Genomic DNA, 7,901 nt, shown 5'->3' on the forward strand with positions numbered 1-7,901 from the left:
TCTGACTTGCTCCAATCTAGACTAGTTGTCTTCTAGATCTGTTGTATCACTGTCATCTTGAGATTCCCCTTCACCATCATCTTGGGATTCCTTTCAACTCTCTCTTGTGTTGGATCCCCTTTGTCCTGGATCTCATGTCATTCTCTTTTTTGTTTCACTCCCTTGCATTCTGAGAAAGGACTTGCATGTCTGAAAAAAAAGCCTTTATGTTATTTCATTGATAGTTTGGCTAGGTGTAAAATTCCATAAAATTGATGTTTCTGCAGATTTCCTTGTAGTTTCTAGTATTACTGTTGGGAAGATGGATGCCATTTTTATTTTTTATTTTTTTTTCAGAATGTAACTGATCTTTAATTCTCTAGAAGATTTTAGGATTTTTCTCTTTATCTCTAATATTCTTAAATTTCACAATATGTTGTTGCTAATAAATTTTTATTCATTGTGTGGAGTATTTGATGGGCCCTTTTTATCTGACAATGGCTTTCATTTCTTAGAAATTTTCCTGAAGCATTTCTTTGGTAATTTTATTTCTTCCATTTTCATTTTTTTCTCTTTCTGTGACTCATCTCATTTGAATATTGGACTTCTGGTCTGGTCATTAAAACGCCTTATCTTTTCTCTCCTATTTTCTTTTTGTCATTTTGTTTTTCTTATGGAAAGTTTTCCCAAATTTTATTCTCAACCCTTTTGTTGGATTTTTTATTTATGCAAACATATTTTTAATTTCTGAGACTTTTGTTCTATAAATGTTCCTCTATAAATAGAATCCTATTGCTTTATGTTTGCAATAGTTTTCATCTCCTCATCTAATTTCTTTTCCTCCAAGTTACTTTTATCCCTTTGTTTTTGGTCTCTGCCTTTCATGTTAGAGGATTTCTTTAAATATCTGGTGATCTTTGGCTGCTCATTTATATTTAAAATTGGGGAACTTAAAAGCTTAATGGCAGCTATGTATTGTGGGTGAGGCTCCAGGACTACTATCTTGCTTATAGAGTGATGGCTGGGCTGTTTCATTGGAGAACCCCCACTGTCACCACCCTTAGGTCTTTTCTTTGGCTTGTCAGATTTTTCCAGCTGTGAATCTAGCTATAGCAATAGTAATATTTATGAATGGATTAAACCACCCAATAAAAAGGCAGAGATTGCTGGATTAGATAAAAAACAACCGAGATCCAACTGCATGCTGTCTACAGGAGACATAGTTTAGATTAAAAGATACAAATGGTTGAAAATAATTGGATGGAAAATATATACCATGAAAATAACAACCATAAAAAACCTAGAGTCTCTATATTACTATCAAATAAAACAGACTTTAAAATTAAAAGATATATATTGTAGAGACAAAGATGAACATTTCATAATGATGAAAAGGTGAACCCGTTGGGGAAAAAAAAATTTTAAACATATATGCATCAGACCACAATGAGATACCATTCAACTCCACTACAATGGCTAAGGTTAAAAAAAAAAAAAAAAAAAAAAACAAATGTTGGTGAGGATGTAGGAGAAATTGGAACCCTTGTCCATCACTGGTAGAAATGTCAAATGGTACAGATGTTGTGGAAAACAGTGTGGTGGGTCCTCAAAAAACTAAAAATAGAATTACCATATGACCCAGCTATAAAAAAGGCGTGAGGGTGGCATCTGACCTTCTCTAACCTCACCTGGGGGAGGAGAATCAAAATCAACAGCCCAAGGCTGATTCCTATGAGGTGGAGGTCAGACATGCCTCCTCTCTGCACTATTTTTACCCATTCTGATACCAATCATCCCTCCCACAGCACTCTCTACTTCTCTGCTGGATTTGATAATCCATTGCAGTGGCCACACAAAACTCACAAATACTCATGATTATGGGATTTATTAGGGAAGTTACAATTCATGTTCAGGAACACTCAGAATACAGTTCTTCCATCAGAACAGCCTCTTCTCAGCTGTGCCACAGAAATGCCTCTCTGGCCCCTTGGCCTCTGCCCTGCTTGGGCAAGTGTTACAAAGTTATTTTAGCTCTGCCGATAAGTACCCCAATTTACCCCACTCAGTTCTAGCTCTATGAGTTGTCCAACCTACCTCCACCAAGTACCCGGGGGCAACCTCCTCTGCCAGCAAAGGCTTTCCTGCCCAAAGGCACTCAGCTTTCTCTCTCTGTGGGCCAGGAAGCCCACCACGCCATCTCCTGCCGGTCTCTCCTGCCAGTCTTTCCTGCTGGTCTCTCCTGCTGTTTCCTTGCCACCACTTCTTGCTGTCTTCAGAATTACAACTCTCTCTCTCTGTTTCTCTGTCTCTCTCCGTCTCCTGGTTCCAGGAACTTCTCAGCACAAGGATCCTGGATCCAAAGAACATGCTCCACTCTTGGCTCTCCTTCCTTGGTAGTGGTGGGATCCTCTCTTTGCTCTGGATTTGGCTCCCTTTCAAGCCCAGTAGGATGGCAAAACCAACCAATCCCCTTGGTGGGCTACAATTACTTTATTTGCACAGTCTCACCCAATCATTGTATGTGAGTCACAAGGACCATGTCTAGAAAAGCCACGTTAAGTAATTCATTGCACCTCACCAGCAATGTCACTGCTAGAAATATACCCAAGGGACTTGAAAGCAGCAATGCAAACAAGCATATGTACACCAATATTCATCACAGCATTATTCATAAAAGCTGAAATGTGGGAACAACCTAAATGCCAGTCAACAGATGAATGGATAAATAAAGTGTGATACACACATACAATGGAATACTACTCAGCCAGAAAGAGAAAGGAAGGCTTGATATATGCTACAGCATGGATGGAGCTGAAAGACATAATGCCTAGTAAAATAAGTCAATCACAAAAGGACAAATAATATATGACCTCACTTATATAAAAAGATAAGAGCAGGCAAATATATAGAGACCAAAGTTTATTAGTGGTTTCTAGGGGTAGAAGTGAGGGGGAAGGGGGGGCTATTGCTTATAGAGAACTAAGTTTCTGTTTACAGTGATGGAAAACTAGCATTGTTTAAGGGTAGGGTTGAATAGCCAATTGATGTAATTGCTACCAATAAGTTGTACACCTGTAAAAAGTTGAGTTGGCAAAAGTTGTGTGATAGATATATTTACAACAATAATTAAAAAGAGCAGCTACTGAGGCTACTTATGTATTAACAAACACCTCATGGGATTATGTTTTGGTTTGGAGGTTTAGGGGCATGGTTTCATGGGGCATCCCAGTTAATTGGCCTAATAATGTGTTCAGTGCCTCTATTCTATCTTCCAGTTCATTGTGTAGTGCCTGGGGTCTTAAAAGCTTGCAAGCAGCCATCAAGGTAAGATAACTGGTCTCCACTTGCCTGGAGAAACTGAAGAAGAAGGAGAGTCAGGAATGGGGGAAGAAATGGAATATGTGGCTAATTGCTTCCGTGAATAATTGCCTCCTTTCCCATGAGACCAGAAGAACTGGATGGTGTCTAGCTACCATTACTGAATGTTTTGATCAAAGATCCTATGGAAGAATTCTGATCAAAAAGGAGAAAACATAGAACAGAATTTCAAATTCTTATGCAATCTAGACTCTTTGGAGCCATGGAGGCTGGATGAACCCTTAAAACTATTACCCTGAGATAATCTTTAAACCTTAAAACAAAAATATCCCCTGAATCCTTCTTAAAACCAAACAATAATTTAGCTTAACTATTAAAGAATGTCTTCCTTGAGTATTTTACTCTTTTAAGAACTATCTATATGGGATCAAATTGACAAAAGGAACTTGAAAGATTAGATAGGAAACTTAGGGGGTGGTGAGTTTATGTGAACATGGGGAGGAAAAGCTTAGAAAAGGAGAGTGAGAATGGTTGCACAACTCAAAGAATGTAATCAATATCGCTGAATTGTACGTGTAGAAATTGTTGAGTTGGTGTATGTTCTGAAGTGTATGTTCTCAACAACAAAATAAATTATAAAAGAAATTATGCATTGGAATTGAAAAGAAAAGAACAGACAATTCAACAATTATAGTTGGAGACTTCAATGCCCCAATTTCAATAATGGATAGAAGTAGGCTAAAGATCAACAAAGATCTAGATGACATGAACCACACTACAAAAAAAAAAAAAAGACTTAATAGACATCCATAGGCCACACCACTCAAAAGCAAAAAAATATACATTCTTCTTTAATGTACCTGAAACAGTCTCCAGGATAAACCATATGCTAGGTCATAAAAAAAGCTTCAAGAAATATCAAAGAATTGAAATCACACAAAGTTTGTTTTCTGACCACAGTGCAATTAAATTGGAAATCAAGAATGGAAGGAAATTTGGGAAATCCACAAATAAGTGAAAATTAAACCACATATCACTTAATAACAAATGGGTCAAAGAAGAAATCACAGGGAATTTATAAAATACTTGAAGATGAAATGATAACACAATATACCAAAACTTATAGGATATTGCTAAAGCTGTGTTTAGGGGAAAAATTATACCTTTAAATGCCTATATTAAAAAAGAAGAAAGCTCACGAACAAATAACCTAACATTTCACCTTAAGAAAATAATAAAACAAGGTCAAACTAAACCAAAAGCAAGAAGAAGGAAGAAAATATAAAGATTACAGCAGAAATAAATGAACTAGAGAATACATAAAAATAGAGAAAATCAATGAAACCAAAAGTTGGTTCTTTGAAAAGTTCAACCAATTCACAAATCATTACCTAGGCTGACCAAAAAAAAAAAAAAAAAAACACAGAAAAGAAAAGAGAGAGAGAAGACTGATTACTAAAATATGGAATGAAAGAGGCACAACACTACTGACCTTTCAGAAATAAAAAGGATAATATGGGAATACTATTAACAGCTTTACACCAACAAATTAGATAATTTATATGAAATAGACGAAGTCCTACAAAGGTGTAAATTAATAAACCTGACCAAAAAAAAAGGAAAATCTGAATAGGCTATTTTATGTAAGTCAGATTTGACAGTGGAAACTGCCCTAACTGAATTAAGACACCTAACTACAATGGGGCTGATTGGACCCCATGGTAGTTAGGGCCAGGTAGTGACACTCAGTTGACAAAGACAAGGTGGATGTGGTTACAGTAATGGACAGTGAAGTCAAAGCAGTAATCAGAATAGTCTGACTCGTATGGACTTATGGCACTGGCTGCTTTGTCATGGTGACCTTAGGGGTGAAATAGATGGGAAATCTACTAAATATTTACTTGAGCTGTGTAAGCGGAAGAATTTTAGGTAAAGTGAATAGCAGTCTAACTCCAATCACCAGAATAGAGTCACAGCCCCTCAATCAATTCCCAGACGAGCCGGTTTACAGATCCACAACCCTTTGAATGAAGGGGAGGCTGGGTCCCCTTGAGGAAGGACCCCATTTCACTGCTGAAAATTTATACTGTTAATCTTTTTCCCAGCCTTCCCCAAAGGGATATACGACCTTTTAAGAGAGTGACCATTCACTGGGGAAAAGGAGATAATCAGACTTTTTGGGGATTACTGGATACTGGCTCTGAACTGACACTAATTCCAGGAGACCCAAACATCACTGTGGCCCGCCAGTCAGAGTGCAGGTGTATGGAGGTCAGGTTATTAATGGAGTCTTAGCTCAGGTTTGTCTCATGGTGGGTCCAGTGGGTCCCTGAACTCATCATATAGTGACTTCCCCAGTTCCAGAATCCATAATTGGAATAGATATAAACTTGCAGAACCCGCACACTGGATCCCTGATAAGTGGAATAAGGGCTATCGTGATAGGAAAAGCCAAGTGGAAGCCATTAGGACTGCCCCTACCTAGGAAAATAGTAAACCAAAAGCAGTAGCGTATTCCTGGAGGGATTGCAGAGATTAGTGCCACAATCTAGACTTGAAGGATGCAGGGGTGGTGATTTCATTACACCCTCATTAAACTTGCCTATTTGGCCTGTGCAAAAAATAGATGGATCTTGGAGAATGACTGGATTATCATAAACTTAACCAGGTGGTGACTCTTAACAGCGGCTGCTGTTACAAATGTGGCTCCATTGTTTGAGCAAATTAATACATCTCCTGATACCTGGTATGCATCTATTGATCTGTCCAATGCCTTTTCTCAACTCCAGTTGTGAAAGAACACGAGAAGCATTTTGCCCTCAGCTGGCAAAGCCAGCAATACACCTTCACTGTCCTATTTCAGAGGTATATCAACTCTCCAGCCCTATGTCATAATTTAGTCCACAGGGAACTTGATCGCCTTTCCCTTTCACAAGATGTCACCTTGGTCCATTACATTGATGACATCATGCAGATTGGGCCTCACAAGGAAGAAGTGTCAATGACTCTGGACTTATTGGTAAAACATTTGTGTGCTAGAGTGTGGGAAATTAATCCAACAAAAATTCAAGTACCTTGCACTTCCCTGAAATTCTAGGAGTACAGTAGTGTGGGGCATGTGGAAATATTCCTTCTAAAGTGAAGGATAAGGTATTGCATCTGATCCCTCCCACAACTAAAAAGGAGGCACAATGCCTGGTGGGCCTCTTTGGATTTTTCAGGCAGCATATCCCTCATTTGGATGTGCCACTCTGGCCTATTTATCAAATGACTCAAAAAGCTGCTAGTTTTGAGTGAGGCCCAGAACAAGAGAAGGATCTGCAATGGGTTCTGACACTTGGACCATATGATCTGGCTAATGCAATGGTGCTTGAAGTGTCAATGACAGATAGAGATGCTGTTTTGAGTCTTTGGCAGGCCCCTATTGGTGAATCACAGTACAGACCCTTAGGATTTTGGAGCAAAGCCCTGCCATCCTGTGCGGATAACTACTCTCCTCTTGCGAAACAGGTTTTGGCTTATTACTAGGCCTTAGCAGAGACTGAATGCTTAACTATGGGCCACCTAGTCACCATGTGGCTGGAGCTGCCCATCATGAACTGGGTATTGTCTGGTCCCCAGTGCCATAAAATTGGACATGCACAGCAGCACTGCATCATTAAATGGAAGTGGTATATGCGAGATCAGGTCAGAGCAGGACCTGCAGGCAAAGTAGGTTGCATGAGGAAGTGGCCCAAGTGCCCATGGTCTCCATTCTTGTCACATTACCTGCCCTCTCCCTGTCTACACCTATGGCCTCATGGGGAGTTCCTTATGATCAGTTGACTGTGGAAGAGAAAACTAGTGCCTGGTTTAAAAATGGTCCTGCCCAATATGCAGGTACCACTTGAAAGTGGACAGCGGCAGCACTACAGCCACTTCCTGGGACCTCCCTGAAGGACAATGGTGAAGGAAAATCCTTATAATGGTCAGAACCTCAAGCAGTGCACTTGGTTGTTCACTTTGCTTGGAAGGAGAAATGGCCAGATGTATGACTGTATACTGATTCATAGGCTGTGGCCAATGGTTTGGCTGGATGGTCAGGAGCTTGGAAGGTACACGATTAGAAAATTGGAGACAAGGAGGTATGGGGAAGAGATATGTGGATGACATCTCTGAATGGGCCAACAAAGTAAAGATATTTATGTACCATGTGAATGCTCACCAAAGTGTGACCCTGGCAGAGGAGAATTTTAACCATCGTGGGTAGGATGACGTATTCTGTGGAAACCAGTCATCATCTTTCCCCTGCCACTCCTGTCATTGTACAATGGGCTCATGAACAAAGTGGCCGTGGTGGCAGGGATGGAGGTTATGCATGGGCATAGCAACGTGGACTTCCACTCACCAAGGCCGACTTGGCTACAGCTACTGATGAGTGCCCAAGCCCAATCTGTCAGCAGCAGAGATCACACTGAGTCCCCAATATGGCACCATTCCTTGAGGTGATCAGTCAGCAACCTGGTAGTAGTTTGATTACATTGGACCACTTCCATCATGGAAAGGGTGGCATTTTGTTCCTACTGGAATAAACAATTACTCTGGATATGGATTTGCCTTCCCTG

This window comes from Trichechus manatus, unplaced genomic scaffold, assembly GCF_000243295.1.
Source record: "Trichechus manatus latirostris isolate Lorelei unplaced genomic scaffold, TriManLat1.0 scaffold00119, whole genome shotgun sequence".
Lineage (NCBI taxonomy): Eukaryota > Metazoa > Chordata > Mammalia > Sirenia > Trichechidae > Trichechus > Trichechus manatus.